The sequence below is a fragment of the Mesoplodon densirostris genome, chromosome 12 (genome assembly GCF_025265405.1).
Source record: "Mesoplodon densirostris isolate mMesDen1 chromosome 12, mMesDen1 primary haplotype, whole genome shotgun sequence".
NCBI classification, from domain to species: Eukaryota; Metazoa; Chordata; class Mammalia; order Artiodactyla; family Ziphiidae; genus Mesoplodon; species Mesoplodon densirostris.
Window position 1 is genome coordinate 27,057,141 of NC_082672.1, and position 20,844 is coordinate 27,077,984.

Consider the following 20,844-nt stretch of genomic DNA (forward strand, 5'->3'; position numbering starts at 1 on the left):
CCACAGCCACTGAGTTTAGGCAGCACCATCTCTCATCCAGACTATTAAGACCAACTCCCAATTCTTCTCTCTGCATCCAGTCCCTTCCTTATCGTCGAAATTTAACCTCTAGCCAGAATGATTTCTCAGAAAGGAAAATCCGTCATCCCCTTTCTCACCATCCCCCAAATCAGTCATTTCCCTCCATAATATTGTACACAAAACCCCAATATATTAAACTGATAAAACGAGCTGCCCAGCTGAAGGAGACTCCTGAAATGGGTTGATGGGAGGAGGAAGAATAGACCTGCACGCACCCACTCAGCCTTCCTGGACCTCCCCCCTTTTCCCGCCAGCCCCTGCTGCAGCTCTGAGTAACCACCTCCACAAAACCAGTGGTGTCCATTTGAAAACCACATCTCTAAAAGATAAATTCATAATTCCCTGTAAAGCAGAAAAAAGCCTCCTGTAATCTAAGCCCCACTCAACTCTCCAGCTTCATCCCCTCCCATCATTCCCTAGAGATACCTTGTGCTCTGTAGCTGTGCTCACAATATGGCAGTCACTAGTCACATGCAACTCTTTACATCTAAATTAATTAAAATTAAATTAAATTAAAAATCCGGTACCGCTATCAACTAGCCACATCTCAAGTGACCAAGAGTCACCTGTGGCTGGTGGCAGCCATGATGGCCATCACAGATACAAAGTATTTCCACCTTTGCAGAAAGTTCTATTGGACTGCACTGCTCTAGCGATATGAAACTAACTGCAGTTCTCCAAACCCCGCCCACTTTCTCACAGTCTAGAGCCTTCACACATGCTGTCCTCTCTGTCTAACATCTTTTCCTCTCTGTTGTCTATTTGGTAAATTCCACACATTCTCCAAGAGTCTGTCTGGAGAAAACTGCCCTTAGGAGCCTTCCCCTAACTTTCCAATCTCCTGTCTCTTTCAGGGACGACTTGAGCACTGGTTCCTCCCTGAACTCTTTGTACGCTGAAACCCTTCTAAGCTCCTGCCAAGCCTGGCAGGAAAGGTGGGGAGGTACAGCACTTTTCACCTGGTTTTTATTTGCTTGGCTGTGTATATTGCATATTAGACTGGGAGCAGAGATATTTTATCTCATCTTTGTAATCAAAGCAATCAATAAACATCTATTAAATTAATAAATTAATTGGTAAAGGATGGAGAAAAATCAGGTTACTAAATACATTTGGGTGGACATAATAATCATCATGGAAATGGTGGATGTGGTAGGCAGCAGAATGACCCCGGCTCCAAAGATGTCCATGTCCTGTTGCTCAGAACCTGTGAATATGTCACCTGACATGGCAAAAGGGACTTTGCAGATGTTGATAAAGTTAAATTGTTTGAGACAGGGAGATTATTAGGCATTATTCAGGTGGGCCAAGTTAATCACAATGGAATCCTTAAAAGTGGAAAAGGAGGCAGAAGAGAAGATCAGAGTAATGCAATGTGAGAAGGATTCAGTCAGCAGTTGCTGGCTTTGATGAGAAGAAAGAAGGCCAGGAGCCAAGGAATGTGTGTGGCCTCTAGCAGCTGGGAAGTCAGGAAAACAGATGGTCCCCTAGAGCCTCCAGAAAGGAACTTAGCCTTCTTACCCCTTGCTTTTAATCCATTGAGATCCATTTCCGACTTCTGACCTCCAGAACTGTAAAACACATTTGTGTTGTTTTAAGCTGCTATATTTGTAATGCTTTGTTAGAACAGCAGAAGGAAATGAATACAGTGGAATTAGGAAGGAAAGGGTGTTGGTACAGAAAGAAAGTATATTTAACTGGGGGACTTCTCAGCCCTGGGGTCCTGGAGTCCAATGCGGGGAGAAAGCCCCACTGCTGTAGAGTGAAGACATCATCACTGACCCCAAGAGGATGTGTCCTGGGTTCTAACTTTAGTCTGAGAATCACAGTGAGGTGTGAGAGGGTTTCACCAGACCCTGGAGCTGGGGATTTTAGTACAGGCAGGAAGAGGGTTTCTCTTGAAAGGCCCAACAGTGCTAACACCTAGTCTAGATTTTATCCTTTTTGAGAACACAGAAAATGACCAAATGACCTTCCCTGGGCCCAACCCCCAGCATCTAAGCATCAAGCTGCCATAACTGTGAACTATGTCTGTGAGCATCTGTGCTCTATCTCAGTTTATTTTGTGCATCCGTCAGCAAGATGTGTCCTAAGTTAATTGCTTCTTCATTTTAGGCCTTTCCGGCTTACTGCAGCTGTCATAGGAAAGCTCTACTTTCAGATGGTGGGGAAACTTGTAGATACAAATATTGAATTATTGTGTAGTACACCTGAAATCAATGTAAGGTTATATGTCAATTATATCTCAATTTTTAAAAACTGATCTTGCACCTAATGTAAATGCCATCTTAGGTAATTGACAGGAGAATTTTCAAAGGCAGATTTTGAAATGCATCCACCACACCCAGTTCAAAAATTTATAAATTTTCTCTAATCCCACCATCTAAAAACTGGTTCTCCCCTAGGCAATTTCTGAACTCCCCAAAACTGTATGTGTAACTTCCAGCTGTGCCTTGTATTTCATTTTTTTTCCCCTCACTGTACAGTTATCTACTTAAGCAAAGGGTCTTCTTCATAGGTCCTTGTAGCTTACTATAGTGTCTATCACAAAGCACCTAGTAAATGCTCAATGTTCACTGCAGCACTATTTACAATAACCAAGACATGGAACCAACCTAAATGTCCATCAACAGATAAATGGATAAAGAAGATGTAGCACATATATACAATGGAATATTATTCAGCCATAAAAAGAAACGAAATTGAGTTATTTGTAGTGAGGTGGATGGACCTAGAGTCTGTCATACAGAGTGAAGTAAGTCAGAAAGAGAAAAACAAATACCGTGTGCTAATGCATATATATGGAATCTAAAAAAAAATTGGTACTGATGAAACTAGTTGCAGGGCAGGAATAAAGACGTAGACATAGAGAATGGACTTGAGGACATGGGGTGGGAGGGGGAAGCTGGGGAGAGGTGAGAGTAGCATTGACATACATACATTACTGAATGTAAAATAGTTAGCAAGTGGGAAGCAGCAGCATAGCACAGGGAGGTCAGCTCGGTGCTTTGCGACCAACTAGAGGGGTGAGATAGGGAAGGTGGGAAGGAGATGCAAGAGGAAGGGGATATGGGGACATACGTATGCATATGACTGATTCATTTTGGTGTAAAACAGAAACTAACACAGTATTGTGAAGCAATTTGACTCCAATAAAGACTTATTAAAACCATGCTCAATGAATATTTGTTGAGTTCCTTTATTCCTTTCATCAATAAGTAGATGTTAAATTGCCCCTCTATGCAGGGCACTGTATGAGACAGTGAGGATAAACAGGAGGCCCATTATGCACAAATCCTGCTTCATGGAACTCCCAGGTTACTGGCCACACAGACATTAATCAAAACCTCACAGATGCAAGTGTGATTTCAGTTGTGATTTGCAATCCAAAGGCAAGATGTGGTGTTGTGATTGCCTAGTAAAGGCATTTCCAAACCAGGGAGGTCCAGGGAGATATCTCTGAGGAACTGATGTTTTGAGCTGAGTTCTGAAGGAAGAATGGGGGTTAACCAAGTAAGAGATTAGGGAAGTATACAGGGCAGAAGGAACAGCACATGCAAAGTCCCTGAGCCAAGATGGAAAAGGAAAGAAGGAATGGATTGACATCCTCTCCTAGAGCAGGTCGGCCACCAGGGAAGAAGGTCAAGGCCTCGCACGTCTCACTCTCCCTTGCCACTTCCCCACCCCTTGATAATATCAGTATCAATATTAGGTAGCAAATATCCCTACATTAAAACAGCATCCAAAATTTGGATTTTTAAAAACATTAAAATTTTTTCATTCACAGTTCATGAATATTATTTTATTTTATTTTTAATATTTATTTATTTGGCTGTGCAGGGTCTTAGTTGCAGCATGCAGGATCTTTAGTTGAGGTATGCAGGATCTAGTTCCCTGTCCAGGGATCAAACCTGGGCCCCCTGTATTGTGACTTCAGAGTCTTAACCACTGGACCACGAGGAAAGTCCCAACACAGTTCATGAATTTTAAATTGCATATTTGTATGGAGAAACAGTCAGTGGCACAAGAATCAAAAGAATTTAGGTTCTAATTATTGTGTAATCTTGGTTATTTGCTTAACTTCTCTGGGCCTTGATTTCTTTTTTTTTTTTTTTTTTTTTTTTTTGGCTGTGTTGGGTCTTCATTGCTGCATGCAGGCTTTCTCTAGTTGTGGTGAGTGGGGGTTACTCTTCATTGCAGTGTGTGGGCTTCTCATTGCAGTGGCTTCTCTTGTAGTGCATGGGCTCTAGGCACGTGGGCTTCAGTAGTTGTGGCATGTGGGCTCAGTAGTTGTGGCTCATGGGCTCTAGAGCACAGGCTCAGTAGTTGTGGCGCACGGGCTTCGGTGCTCCGTGGCATGTGGGACCTTCCCGGACCACGGCTCGAACACTTGTTCCCTGCACTGGCAGGTGGATTCTTAACCACTGCACTGCCAGGGAAGTCCTCCCTTGATTTCTTGATTTGTAAAATTAGGAGGGTAGACCATAGACTACTGCAGAAGTTCCTCCCTGCTCTAAGTCTTCTACATTTATGTGGGTTTACGTATTTAAGGCTTGAAGAGGCATTGGCATGGTATAATAAAAAAATAAATAAATAAAGCAAAGTATGACATGTTTCTCATCTCTGATCTGTTACTCTGTAGCCGTGTTATCTTAGGCAAATGACTTAACCTTTCTGATCCACAGTTTCTGACTATAATAATGTCTACCCTGCAGAGTTACAAGAAAAAAATATATAAAGTAGTTGACTCACAGAAGTTATTACAACTGAAATACACTATTTTAGTACTCTGAAGGATTCTATGACCTACTTTTTAAAGGAAATTGTAAAACAATACACAGTAGTTTTAAGAAAAATGAATCTTTTTCAGAGTTTTCCAAAGAGTGTAATCATTTTTCCTTGATAGATGCAGGGTGTTATTATTTGCTATCGTCACTAACTTAGACACACCCTGATAAGTAGAAAATTATATTTACTAAGCATTTGCCCTTTTGCTGAAAAGACCATTGAACTTGAGAACATGAAAGGCCTTTTTCTCATCAAGTAAGGAGAGAAGAGAATTACTATCAATAGGGAATTTGCATCTACAATTAACAATTTTTGTTGGTTTCAGCTTTCATGCTAAGAGGCATTGTCCTTAGTATTTAGGGAACAAAATGTGGGAAGTGAACCTATCAATATGACAGGCTATGAGAATGCTCACCACAGAGAATCGTGCTATTAATTCACTGCAGTTTTAGGAAAATCTTATGAGAAATAATTTTCCCTGATGTCTTATCCACATAGGCCCTGGACCCAAAATTCCAGCAAGCATAAATCCCCTCTCTTCTCTGAATAACCGACATGAATGGTGCTATGTGCTTCTAACTGTGACAGGTAAAATTAGATTTTTGAAGACACATTCTTCATTCCACCACAGAAAAATGGTTATAATTATTTCAAAAATTTAAATCAAAATATTTAAACCAAAAATTATCATTTCTTTTACATCATATATTTTACTAAAGTTTTAGACATATCACATTACTTATTCCACTTCCATTTTCATCAGGTGGAATATTGTTTACTGAAGGAGAGGAAAAATCATTTTTCCTCTACACCTCCAGTTTCTCGGCTGAATGCCCCCCCAATAAAAGAGAGATTAACAGGAAAAAAACAAACAGAAGTTTAATAACGTGTATATCTCCTGTATCCATGGGAGATACCCAAGAAAACTAACTCCCCAAAGTGACCCAAGCCACCACCTTAAATACCATCACCAGCTAAACATAAAAGGTGTTGGGGGTGAGGGTGTGGAGAGCCAGTTGCGGGGGGTTGCCAGGAAAAGCACAGTAAACAGGGGCAAGGTTCTGCAGATTTAAGTCCTGTCCCTCTCCACTGACACGAGTTTCCAGAATTTTAGACATCTTCCTCTTCTTGGTACAGAGACGGAAAACATGATTCCAAATGGAGGTTTCCCTTACAAATGTAAATTTCTCTTACAAAAGGGTAACTTTGGTTTTCAGAGCTTCTCCTGTGTCTGTTTCTTGAAAATAACCAGCTCAAGGTAATCTTTATGCCAAAGAGGCATATTTTGGAGTGGGGTATTCTGCTCCCCTTCACTGTGTTGAGAAATCCTCCCAGTACAAAACGCTTACATTAAAATTACATTAGAAATATTTTGAAATGCATGATTGAACTTCTGGGACAGTAAGGCAGTTCTTGGAGGCCCCATACAACAGGGCTAAAGCGATGTTTATGCTGAGAGTATACTCCTAATTCTGGTGGCCCAGGGCATGTAGTCTGGGGTTCAAACCAGTCAGATGGAAGCTCCCTGCATAAAACATAAAGGGAGACTAACTTGAGAAATGAAAACGCATTCTGCAGAGGTAGGTGCTGGGGCCAGTTGCCAATCATAGCCATGCAGCAGGAAGATAAAATAAGGAAGGAAGGGAGGGAAGGAGGGAGGGAGGGGAGAAGGAAGGAAGGAAGGAAGAGAGGAAAGAAGGAAGGAAGGAAGGAAGGGAGGGAGGGAGGGAGGAAGGAAGGAAGAGAGGAAGGGAGGGAGGGAAGGAAGGGAGGAAAGAAGGAAGGAAGGAAGGAAGGGAGGAAGGGAAGGGAGGGAGGGAAGAAGGAAGGAAGGAAGGAAGAGAGGAAAGAAGGAAGGAAGGGAGGGAGGGAGGAAGGAAGGAAGAGAGGAAGGGAGGGAGGGAAGGAAGGGAGGAAAGAAGGAAGGAAAAGAGAGAGAGTTTAAAGATATAGGGAAAAAGAGAATGTAGGGAGAGAAGGAGAAGAAATGAAGGGAGAGAGGTGAAGGGGAAGAGGAAAGGGTCCTTTCAGAGCATTTCTATCCTAACCTGAAACTTACGTGATTTTGAGAATTAAAATTCAATTAATCTGTGTTCCCAGTAACCCAAGCTAAAAATTTAGTTTAAAATCTCTAGGTTGGTAGTATACTAAGGTGCTTAGCCGAACTAAGTGTAAATATGCTCTAGGAGGATGCACTTTAAATCCAGACATCAAGGAATTCCCATTAAAAAAAAAAACTTTTCCAAGGAGCATGATTTGACAGTCATGACCTGAAGCCATCAAGAAATCAAGCCATCATCAGCAAGAGTCATGAGGAATAACAAACTGCAGAATGAGACACACAGTGTCTGCTAATATGGAGTTATCAGATACAGGTTATCAAATAAATGTTTACTGTGTTTTAAAGAAATAATAGAAAGGAACTGAAGATAAGATGAAGAAGTAAGAGGTTATCAAAAATGACCAGTCAGAATTGAAAATAGCCAAATAGAAGATGTAAAATGAAGAAAGTAATATTTGAAATTAGAAACACAATGGATGTAGAAAACTGTTGCTCGTCCACCAGTTCTACAAAGACTGAGTCATTAGCCACTGCAGACGCTAACCGACCTGCACCCTGAGAAGAATGCAGGATGAGAAGCAGGATGGGGCACTCTGTGCTTTGGAAAACCAGACCTCTTAGATAGTTAGTTGTGTGTCTCAGGAGGACTCTTGCATCTTCCCATACACGGAAAAGCACTAAAATCATTAACTGAAATATCAGTTCCTTGTGACTAGCAGTAAACTTTAACAGAGATGTGTGCTAGGGAAATACAGATTCCCTAACCAAAAATCATATATATACTGACTTCTCCCCTACCTCTGTGGAGCAGTTCCCTCAGAGCTACTGAGAAGCTGTTTCCAGGGCTATAGTCCTCAATACAGCCCTTGAATAAGACTGAAATTCACAACTCTCACATTGTGCATTTTTCTTTTACTTGACAGTTGCACAGCAGATTAGACACAACTGAAGAAAAGATTACCAAAACACAGTCAGAAAATGATGAGATGGAAATTAGGAAAGAGGTTGAAAGTTTCGGGTCATAGAATGAGAAAATGTGAAGTATAGCTAATCAGTTTTCCAGAATGAACCAATAGAATGAGAGAAAACATTTTGAAGAGATATTGATGAAGAAACTTTTGGAATTTATAGAGAATAACAATTTTCAGATTCAGTGAATCCAAGGAACCTCAAGCAAGATAAACAAAAAGAAATCTATACCTATTGAAAATGTACTGAAACAAAAGAACACCCCAAAGATCCCAAAGTTGCCAAAAAAGAACAGGTATTTACCTCCATCTTCAAAGTGCTAAGAGATTTTTATATTCAATGAAACTGTCTTTTAAGAACAAGCGTAAAATAAAGACATTTGCAGACAAAGACAAAGGTTACAAGCAAAGAAACTCACTAAAGAACTTCTGAAGTACAATCAGCACTCTGTATCCACAGAATTTGCATCTGTGGATTCAACTAACTGCAGATCAAAAATATTCAGAAAAAAAAATATTCCAGAAAGCTTCAAAAAGCAAAACTTGCATTAGCCATGAACTACTTACATTGTATTTACAACGATTTATGTGGCATTTATATTGTATTAGGTATTATAAGTAATCTAGAAATGACTTTAATTATACAGGAGGATGTGTGTAGGTTATATGCAAATACTATGCGGTTTTATATAAGGGGCTTGAGCATCTATAATTTTTTTAAATTTATATATAAAGTTTTAAATAATACAATGAATACCCGTGAACACATCACCCACAAATTAGAACATTACAAATAATCTACATCTTCCTATTTGCTCTTCCTCTTTCTTATCTCTCCCTCTTCCCTCAGAAGGAATAGCTATCCTGAATTTTATATTCATGTTTCCCTTGTCTTTTCTGTTTTACAATAAATATATGTGAACTAAAAATAGACAGATGCACAAATACTTTACTATGTAATTTTATGTGTTTTTTAACTTTATAAAAAGGATATTAAACTATGTGTTGCCTTTTTTGATTTGAACTGTTGATTCAACATTATATTCCTAAAATTAATTCACATTGTTGCATGCAATTGTACTTGATTCATTTCCCATGTAATATACTGGTCTATCATGAAAATGTACTATAATTTATTTATCCATTGTCTGATAAATGAGAATTTGAGTTGTTTACAAATTATTTGCTATTATAACCCAAGATTCTATTAATATTTTTCTGCTTCTCCCCTGATTCATCAGTGCCAAGTTTCTCATTTGCATGTAACTAGAGAGAAATGGCTGGGGCATAAGCTGTACAAATGTTTAACTTTACATGATAAATCTATATAGTTTTTCAAACCATCGCAAAAATAAGCCTCAATTACAGTAAGCAAAAACCGATTAAACTCATTTATCAAAAGATAGAATATCTGAAATTCAAGAAGCCATGGAGGAAAAACATGAGTACAAGTGAATAAAGAGAAGGAAAAAATAATAATAAGGGAAACAATAAAGATATATTTAGAAATTAATGAACTAGAAATAAAAGCAACAACAAAATACTACAATAAAAAAGTAATTTTTTGAATAAATGCATAAGGTAAAACAACATCCTGAAAAGACTTTCAGAAAAACTACACAGGCAAGGCTCCTAGAAGACCTAGCCAAGGAGGTACCTTGCAGCACTATCTATGTATTATGGAGCTAGAGGCAGCCCAGATTCCATTACTGGTGGAGCAGATGGATAAAATGTGCTGGACACATATGAAGGAATGTTATACAGCAGAGGCCAAATGGACGAATCTTAAGGATTCAACACCTATTTATTATTTTTTTAAATCTCAGAGCACTAAGAATATAGAGAATTTCCTTAAGTGAAAGAGATTATCTAGCAAAAACTTTTAACAAATATCTTACTTAATGGAGAGATTTTGGATGCTTTCATTTTATGATCAGGAGCAAGACCCTCTATCACAGCTTCTACTTGACTCAGTACTGAAGACCTTGGCCAACATACAAAAACAAAAGTTTAATGATTGGAAGGGAAGAGGCAAAACTGCCATTATTTGTAAGTGATATCAACTAGCAAAAACAAAAGTGTACAGAATCAACAGAATAACTCCAGGAAATAACAAGAAGATTTAGTAAGATTGCCAAAAATATGGTCAACTTACATTCTTCTACATAAGCAATTACCAAAGAAAAATGTGATTGAAAATAATAGAGCAATAAAAATAGCAAAGAAAGTTGTATTTGGAGAAAAGTTTCAACATCTACTAAAGGACACCACAGAAAAGCAATTTAACATTATTAAGATGTCATTTCTCCTCAAACTGATCTAATGCAATTCCAATAAAAGTTCCAGTTGAATTTTTTTTGAAGAATACAACAAACTAATTTCAAAAAGTATATGAACAGATAAAAAATTATGCATACATAAAATAATTGTTCAAAAAGAAGAACACAGTGATGGGCTCCCTGCTAACAGATATTAAGCATACTACAAGCCATGGTAACAACTTTTTAAAAATAGCATAGGAACAGGGCCTCCCTGGTGGCGCAGTGGTTGAGAGTCCGCCTGCCGATGCAGGGGATACGGGTTCGTGCCCCGGTCTGGGAGGATCCCATATGCCGCGGAGCGGCTGGGCCCGTGAGCCATGGCCGCTGGGCCTGCACATCCGAAGCCTGTGCTCCGCAACGGGAGAGGCCACAGCAGTGAGAGGCCCGCATACCGCAAAAAAAAAAAAAAAAAAAAAATAGCATAGGAACAAAATAGCTCAGAAACAGTCCTTTGTATAAATTCACATGTAATCAGTAAGGAAATGATGGATTGTTTAGCTTATTATAAAGAGAAAAATAGATTTCTACTTCCCAACATACATTAAGGTTAGCTCTACATGTTTTAAAGAACTGAATATGAAAACAGAGAAAAATGTAGAAGAATATTTTTGCAGACTTAAGGTGAGAAGGAGTATTTTAAATAAGACCCAAATACTACAAGTTTAAAAATAATTGATAGATAAACTTATGCTGAAATTAAGGATTTTTTTTCCAACAAAAATCACACAGATGAGATAACCTCATTGGTGAAAGATTGGGAGAAAATATTTGTGATACCTAAAATCTAAAAGGGATTTATTTCTAGAACAGAGACAGGTCAACAAAAGACAGGAAACAATAGAAAAAATGGACAAAGGATAGGATACAATTTAAAGAAAAGGAAATACAAAGGCTAACAAGTATATAAATAGATGCTCAACCCTACTATTAATTGGAGAAATGCAAACTAAAAAGATTGAACTTTAGGTAAATTTAGGTAGATAAACTAGACATTAGATAGACAACAATTAGGTAATCAAAAAAATGTTAAGTTTTAGTAAAAACAGAGGGACACGGGAACGATTATGTACTGCAGGTGGGACTGTAGTGTTTTAGCAATTCAGGAGAGCACACAGGTTGTCCTCAGCAGGTCCCATGAATAGGCATTCCTACCCCCTGGCTATATTCCTAGAGCGGTCTCCACAGAAGTCTACAGACTTGAGTCTGCTCACAGTAGCTCCTTCACAAAGCAGGAAGCTAAGGGCATTACAGGTGTCCAATACTAGAGGAACAGATGAGTAAACTCTGGTATGGAACTGTTACACAGCAGTCAGAAGGAATACGCATAGTCTTACAAACAGTGTTGAGTTTTAAAAGTAAGGTAAAAGATCACAGCACGATACTATCTAAATAAATTAGACACATTTATATACAATCAGCAAGGTAACTCTTGCAGAATATATGTATTTATACCTCATATTTTTTAAAAACCCTTTGGGACCAGTGAATAGGAACCTAACTTGAGTCACTACAATGAGGAAGCACGGTCTCTCACCCAGCTCCCAGATATGGGCCAGTTATAGAGGCAGAGTCACTTGAATGAAGAGCCGATAGAGCTCCCTTGAGGAAGGACCCTTCATTACTGCCATAATTATGTACCATAAATCTTTTCCTAAATCTCTAACAAATAAGCATGAGGTCCTTTACCAGGGTGACTAAACACTGGGGAAAAGAACACTCCCAGACTTTGGGGATATAATTAGACACTGGATCTGAGCTGACCCTAATCACTGTGGAACCAGTATCCTGCTTGTGTCCATTTGTCAAGGGGGCAGATGAAAGTGAAGTGTTGGCCTGAATTGGTCTCAAATAGTCTGCAAACTCAACTTGTGACTGCTTCTCAAGTCCCTGGGTGTATAGTTGAAACAGTTGTAATAAAAATCTTTCAGCCATGGAGTAAGATATATTATGGTAGAAAAGACAAAGTGGGAATCCCTCTGACTGCCTCTTCCTCCTAAAATATCAATCAAAACAATAGCACATCCTAAGGGAATCACAGAGATCAGTGCCACCCTCCATGAAAGATGTGGAAAATGTGGGGATTGAAGGGTGACTCTTATGATATCCCCACTTAATTCACTTGTCTGGCCTGTGAAGGAGACATATGTCTTGAGAATGCCTGTTAATTATCATAAATGTAAATCGCAAGAGGGACAACTCCAATTAAGGTATTTTTACAAGTCTGGTCTCTTTCCTGGAGCAAATCAACCCAATTCAGTCCCAGCAAATCATTGGGGGCAGGGACTATCTGTCATGATTTTCATATTAAGTGGTCAATTTTGTGGAAGACCAGAACAACTCAATCAGGATAGGACCACTAAGGGCTCAGGCCTTTCAGGAATGAAGATTTCAAAAACTCAACCAAGTAAAAAAATCATCCAACCTTGTAAAGAATTCCAATCAGCTAAGCTGCTGGCTAAGGGAAAAGAGAATATGAATGGATAGAGGATGAATAAACATTATAAATATCAACTAGCATAAATATCAACTAATCTTGTGATTACTTGCAGAAAGAAGTTCTAGACTAATCAGCATGTACTAACTGCACAGCTATACTACTCGCATGTCATCTCTGAGGATCAGTTTCCTGGTCTATAGGTCTATCCTGAGCTGAAGATAATCATACCTACTGTGCAAGGCTTACAGGATTATAATCAATATCTATGTATTTGACACTTAGTAGGTGTTCAGGACATGATAATCGTCTTTTAGAGAGACACTAGGATCTAGTATAAAGTGGTTAAGAGCTGAGACTTTGGGGTCAGAGTAGAGGTTGTAATCCCAAATATTTATAGACCCAGGGCATGATGGTTAAGTTCTCAAAGTCTTAAATTTCCTCTTCTGCAAAATGGAGTTAGATATACCTATTTAGCGGTTTTCTTTAAAATATTCAATTAGGTAGAGTATGACACTTGAAAGTACTAAAAAATAGAAGCAGTTATTTTTACGAGGTAGAGTACAAGTTTCTTAAACCTAGTGGGGGACACACATAAGTAGATATGTTCAATGTAAGGTGGGAAGTAGGAAGAAACATGTATGTTTGATGACCAGGGTGCAATGAGAACATGGCCAAGTGAAGATAATGGAGATATTTAATCCAATCTGGTGGACACTGTTAACAGAACTAAGTCCAGAAAAGTAAAAGTGAATTTGCTCATGGTCCCAGATATAATTAAGGAGAGAGTTGAGACCAGAATATAGAACTTCTAACTATTGCACCAATTTCTTTTATGTGTCTAAATGTTATATTTGTATGAGATTTAAAATAAATACACCTTAGGACTTCCTGCGGCCGGAGCTCGGCGGCGGGAGCGGCGGGAGCAGCTGCTGCAGCTGGCAGGTGGGGTGGGGGCCGGCCGAACTGACCAAGCACAGACCCGGCGCGGCGGCACTGCGGCCCCGGGGCAGCCGGCGCGGGGACATGCGCTGATTCGATCCCTCCGGAGAAGATACATCAGAAATTCATCTACACGTGGAACAACTCCTACAGAACACCTACTGAACGCTGATAGAAGACCTCAGACCCCCCAAAAGGCAAGAAACTCCCCACAAACCTGGGTAGGGCAAAAGAAAAAAAGAATAAACAGAGACAAAAGGATAGGGACGGGACCTGCACCAGTGGGAGGGAGCCGTGAAGGAGGGAAGGTTTCCACACACTACAAGCTCCTTCGTGGGCGGAGACTGCAGGTGGCGGAGGGGGAAAGCTTTGGAGTAGCGGAGGAGAGCACAGCAACAGGGGTGCGGAGGGCAAAGCGGAGAGATTCCGGCACAGAGGATCGGTGCCCTCAGGCACACACCAGCCCGAGAGGCTTGTCTGCTTGGCCGCCGGGGCGGGCGGGGCTGGGAGCTGAGGCTCGGGTATCGGCTTTCAGTCGGAGCGCAGGGAGAGGACTGGGGCTGGCAGCAGGAAGAGAGCCTGAAGGGGTTAGTGCACCACGGCTAGCCCGGAGGGAGTCCGGGGAAAGGGTCTGGAGCTGCCGAAGAGGCAAGAGACTTTTTTCCCTTTAGTTTCCTGGTGCGCGAGGAGAGGGCATTAAGAGGGCTGGTTGGGGAAGCGCCGGAGACAGGCGCGGACCTCGGAGACGGGCGTGGGACGCTGGGGCTGCTGCTGCCGCCGCCGCCGCGGGGCCTCTGTGCGAGCGCGGGTCACTGTCCGCCCCGCCTTCCGGGGGGCCTGTGCACCGCGCCACTGCCGGGGTTCCGGAACCCGGGGACGGCTTTCCCGGGAAAGTGCACGGAGAGCCTCGGGCTGCTGCAACGTCTCGCCGGCCTCTGCCGCCGCAGGCCCGCCCCACACTGCGCGCCCCTCCCTCCCCTCTGCCTGAGTGAGCCAGAGCCCCCGAATCAGCGGCTCCTTTAAACCCGTCCTGTCTGAGCGAAGAACGGACGCCCTCCGGCGACCTACGCGCAGAGGCGGGGCCAGGTCCAAGGCTGAGACCCGGGAGCTGTGAGAGCAGAGACAGGGAAATCTCTCTGTGCAGCCTCGGAGGCAGCGGATTAAAGCTCCACGGCCCATTTGATGTGCCCTGCGTCTGTGGAGTGCATAAATGGACAGCGAATCATCCCAAATTGAGGAAGTGGACTTTGAGGACAAGATTTAAGACTTTCCCCCCTTTTCCTCTTTTTACAACGAATTATCCCAAATTAAGGAGGTGGACTTAGCGAGCAAGATTTCAGACTTCTCGCCCTTTTCCTCTTTTTACAACGAATTATCCCAAATTGAGGAGGTGGACTTGGAGAGCAAGATTTTTTATTTTTCCCCCTGCTCTCTTTTTGTGAATGTGTATGTGTAATCTTCTGTGTAAGATTCTCTCTGTATAGCTTTGCTTCCACCATATGTCCCAGGGTTCTATCTGTCCGTTTTTTTTCAATAATTACTTTTTAATTTTAATAACGCTAATATATTTCATTCTTTATTCTATTTTACTTTACCTGCTCTTTTTTTTTCCTACCTTCCCTTCTTCCCTCCCTCCCTCCGCTCCTCCTTTCCTTCTTTCTTTTTCTTTCCTCCCTCCCTCCCTCCCACACTTCTTCTTTCCACTTTCTTTTTCTTTTCTTCCTCCCTCCCTCCCTCCTGTCTTTCTTTCCATCCTTCCTCCCTCCCTCCCTCCTTTCTTTCTTTCTTCCTTCCTTCCTTCCTTTCTTCCCTTCGTCCTTTCTTTCCCTCTCTCTTTCTTTCTTCTACTAATTCTTTCTTTCTACTTTTTATCCCTGTTATTCTGAGCCGGGTAGATGAAAGGCTCTTGGTGCTGCAGCCAGGAGTCAGTGCTGTGCCTCTGAAGTGGGAGAGCCAACTTCAGGACACGGGTCCACAAGAGACCTCCCAGCTCCACATAATATCAAGCAGCGAAAATCTCCCAGAGATCTCCATCTCAACACCAGCACCCAGCTTCAGTCAACGACCAGAAAGCTACAGTGCTGGTCACCCTATGCCAAGCAACTAGCAAGGCAGGAACACAACCCCACCCATTAGCAGAGAGGCTACCTAAAAACATAATAAGGCCACAGGTACCCCAAAACACACCACCAGACGTGGACCTGTCCACCAGAAAGACAAGATCGAGCCTCAACCACCAGAACACAGGCATTAGTCCCCCCCACCAGGAAGCCTACACAACCTACTGAAACAACCTTAGCCACTGGGGACAGACACCAAAAACAACGGGAACTACGAATCTGCAGCCTGCAAAAAGGAGACCCCAAACACAGTAAGATAAGCAAAATGAGAAGGCAGAAAAACACACAGCAGGTGAAGGAGCAAGATAAAAACCTACCAGACCTAACAAATGAAGAGGTAATAGGCAGTCTACCTGAAAAAGAATGCAGAATAATGATAGTAAAGATGATCCAAGATTCTGTTTCCAAGATCCAAAATCTTGGAAATAGAATAGACAAAATGCAAGAAACAGTTAACAAGGACCTAGAAGAACTAAAGATGAATCAAGCATCGATTAAAAACACAGTAAATGAAATGAAAAATACTCTAGATGGGATCAATAGCAGAATAACTGAGGCAGAAGAACGGATAAGTGAGGTGGAAGATAAAATAGTGGAAATAACTGATGCAGAGCAAAATAAAGAAAAAAGAATGAAAAGAACAGAGGACAGTCTCAGAGACCTCTGGGACAACATTAAATGCACCAACATTCGAATTATAGGGGTTCCAGAAGAAGAAGAGAAAAAGAAAGGGACTGAGAAAATATTTGAAGAGATTATAGTTGAAAACTTCCCTAATATGGGAAAGGAAATAGTTAATCAAGTCCAGGAGGCACAGAGAGTCCCATACAGAATAAATCCAAGGAGAAATACGCCAGGACACATATTAATCAAACTGTCAAAAATTAAACACAAAGAAATCATATTAAAAGCAGCAAGGGAAAAACAACAAATAACACACAAGGGAATCCCCATCAGGTTAACAGCTGATCTCTCAGCAGAAACTCTACAAGCCAGAAGGGATTGGCAGGACATAATTAAAGTGATGAAGGAGAGAAACCTACAACCAAGATTACTCTACCCAGCAAGGATCTCATTCAGATTTGATGGAGAAATTAATACCTTTACAGATAAGTAAAAGCTGAGAGAGTTCAGCACCACCAAACCAGCTTTACAACAAATGCTAAAGGAACTTCTCTAGGCAAGAAACACAGCAGAAGGAATATACCTACAATAACGAACCCAAAGCAATTAAGGAAATGGGAATAGGAACATACATATCGATAATTACCTTAAATGTAAATGGACTAAATGCTCCCACCAAAAGACACAGAGTGGCTGAATGGATACAAAAACAAGACCCATACATATGCTGTCTACAAGAGACCCACTTCAGACCTAGAGACACACAGATTGAAAGTAAGGGGATGGAAAAAGATATTCCATGCAAATGGAAATCAAAAGAAAGCTGGAGTAGCAATTCTTATATCAGACAAAATAGACTTTAAAATAAAGACTATTAGAAGACACAAAGAAGGACACTACATAATGATAAAGGGATTAATCCAAGAAGAACATATAACAATTGTAAATATTTATGCACCCAACATAGGAGCACCTCAATACATAAGGCAAATACTAACAGCCATAAAAGGGGAAATCGACAGTAACACAATCATAGTAGGAGACTTTAACACCCCACTTTCACCAATGGACAGATCATCCAAAATGAAAATAAATAAGGAAACACAAGCTTTAAATGATACATTAAACAAGATGGACTTAACTGATATTTATAGGACATTCCATCCAAAAACAACAGAATACACATTTTTCTCAAGTGCTCATGGAACATTCTCCAGGATAGATCATATCTTGGGCCACAAATCAAGCCTTGGTAAATTTAAGAAACTTGAAATTGTATCAAGTATCTTTTCCGACCACAATGCTATGAGACTAGACATCAATTACAGGAAAAGATCTGTAAAAAATACAAACACATGGAGGCTAAACAATACAGTACTCAATAACGAAGTGATCACTGAAGAAATCAAAGAGGAAATTAAAAAATACCTAGAAACAAATGACAATGGAGACACGACGACCCAAAACCTATGGGACGCAGCAAAAGCAGTTCTAAGGGGGAAGTTTATAGCAATATAATCCCACCTTAAGAAACAGGAAACATCTCGAGTAAACAACCTGACCCTGCACCTAAAGCAATTAGAGAAAGAAGAACAAAAAACCCCCAAAGTTAGCAGAAGGAAAGAAATCATAAAGATCAGATCAGAAATAAATGAAAAAGAAATGAAGGAAACGATAGCAAAGATCAACCAAACTAAAAGCTGGTTCTTTGAGAAGATAAACAAAATTGACAAACCATTAGCCAGACTCATCAAGAAAAGAAGGGAGAAGACTCAAATCAATAGAATTAGAAATGAAAAAGGAGAAGTAACAACTGACACTGCAGAAATACAAAAGATCATGAGAGATTACTACAAGCAACTCTATGCCAATAAAATGGACAACCTGGAAAAAATGGACAAATTCTTAGAAATGCACAACCTGCAAAGACTGAATCAGGAAGAAATAGAAAATATGAATAGACCAATCACAAGCACTGAAATTGAAACTGTGATTTAAAATCTTCCAACAAACAAAAGCCCAGGACCAGATGGCTTCACAGGCAAATTCTATCAATCATTTAGAGAAGAGCTAACACCCATCCTTCTCAAACTCTTCCAAACAATATCAGAGGAAGGAACACTCCCAAACTCATTCTACGAGGCCACCATCACCTTGATACCAAAACCAGGCAAGGATGTGACAAAGAAAGAAAACTACAGGCCAATATCACTGATGAACATAGATGCAAAAATCCTCAACAAAATACTAGCAAACAGAATCCAACAGCACATTAAAAGGATCATACACCATGATCAAGTGGGGTTTATTCCAGGAATGCAAGGATTCTTCAATATACACAAATCAATCAATGTGATACACCATATTAACAAATTGAAGGAGAAAAACCATATGATCATCTAAATAGATGCAGAGAAAGCTTTTGACAAAATTCAACGCCCATTTATGATAAAAACCCTGCAGAAAGTAGGCATAGAGGGAACTTTCCTCAACATAATAAAGGCCATATATGGCAAACCCACAGCCAACATTGTCCTCAATGGTGAAAAACTGAAACCATTTCCACTAAGATCAGGAACAAGACAAGGCTGCCCACTCTCACCACTCTTATTCAACCTAGTTTTGGAAGTTCTAGCCACAGCAATCAGAGAAGAAAAGGAAATAAAAGGAATCCAAATTGGAAAAGAAGAAGTAAAGCTGTCACTGTTTGCAGATGACATGATACTATACATAGAGAATCCTAAAGATGCTACCAGAAAACTACTAGAGCTAATCAATGAATTTGGTAAAGTAGCAGGATACAAAATTAATGCACAGAAATCTCTGGCATTCCTGTACACTAATGATGAAAAATCTGAAAATGAAATCAAGGAAACACTCCCATTTACCATTGCAACAAAAAGAATAAAATATCTAGGAATAAACCTACCTAAGGAGACAAAAGACCTGTATGCAGAAAATTATAAGACACTGATGAAAGAAATTAAAGATGATACAAATAGATGGAGAGATATACCATGCTCCTGGATTGGAAGAATCAATATTGTGAAAATGACTCTACTACCCAAAGCAATCTACAGATTCAATGCAATCCCTATCAAACTACCACTGGCATTTTTCACAGAACTAGAACAAAAAATTTCAAAATTTGTTTAGAAAAACAAAAGACCCCGCATAGCCAAAGCAATCTTGAGAACGAAAAACGGAGCTGGTGGAATCAGGCTCCCTGACTTCAGACTATACTACAAAGCTACAGTAATCAAGACAGTATGGTACTGGCACAAAAACAGAAATATAGATCAATGGAACAGGATAGGAAGCCCAGAGATAAACCCACGCATATATGGTCACCGTATCTTTGATAAAGGAGGCAGGAATGTACAGTGGAGAAAGGACAGCCTCTTCAATAAGTGGTGCTGGGAAAACTGGACAGGGACATGTAAAAGTATGAGATTAGATCATTCCCTAACACCATACAGAAAAATAAGCTCAAAATGGATTAAAGACCTAAATGTAAGGCCAGAAACTATCAAACTCTTAGAGGAAAACATAGGCAGAACACTCTATGACATAAATCACAGCAAGATCCTTTTGGACCCACCTCCTCGAGAAATGGTAATAGAAACAAAGATAAACAAATGGGACCTAATGAAACTTCAAAGCTTTTGCACAGCAAGGGAAACCATAAACAAGACCAAAAGACAACCCTCAGAATGGGAGAAAATATTTGCAAATGAAGCAACTGACAAAGGATTAATCTCCAAAATTTATAGACAGCTCATGCAGCTCAATAGCAAAAAAACAAACAACCCAATCCAAAAATGGGCAGAAGACTTAAATAGGCATTTCTCCAAAGAAGATATACAGACTGCCAACAAACACATGAAAGAATGCTCAACATCATTAATCATTAGAGAAATGCAAATCAAAACTACAATGAGATATCATCACACACCAGTCCGAATGGCCATCATCAAGAAATCTAGAAACAATAAATGCTGGAGAGGTTGTGGAGAAAAGGGAACACTCTTGCACTGCTGGTGGGAATGTGAATTGGTACAGCCACTATGCAGAACAGTATGGAGGTTCCTTAAAAAACTAAAAATAGAACTACCATATGACCCAGCAATCCCACTACTAGGCATATACCCTGAGAAAACCATAATTCAAAAAGAGACATGTACCAAAATGTTCATTGCAGCTCTATTCACAATAGCCCGGAGGTGGAAACAACCTAAATGTCCATCATCGGATGAGTGGATAAAGAAGATGTGGCACATATATACAATGGAATATTACTCAGCCATAAAAAGAAACGAAACTGAGCTATTTGTAATGAGGTGGATAGACCTAGAGTCTGTCATACAGAGTGAAGTAAGTCAGAAAGAGAAAGACAAATACCGTATGCTAACACATATATATGGAATTAAAAAAAATGTCATGAAGAACCTAGGGGTAAAACGGGAATAAAGACACAGACCTACTTGAGAATGGACTTGAGGAT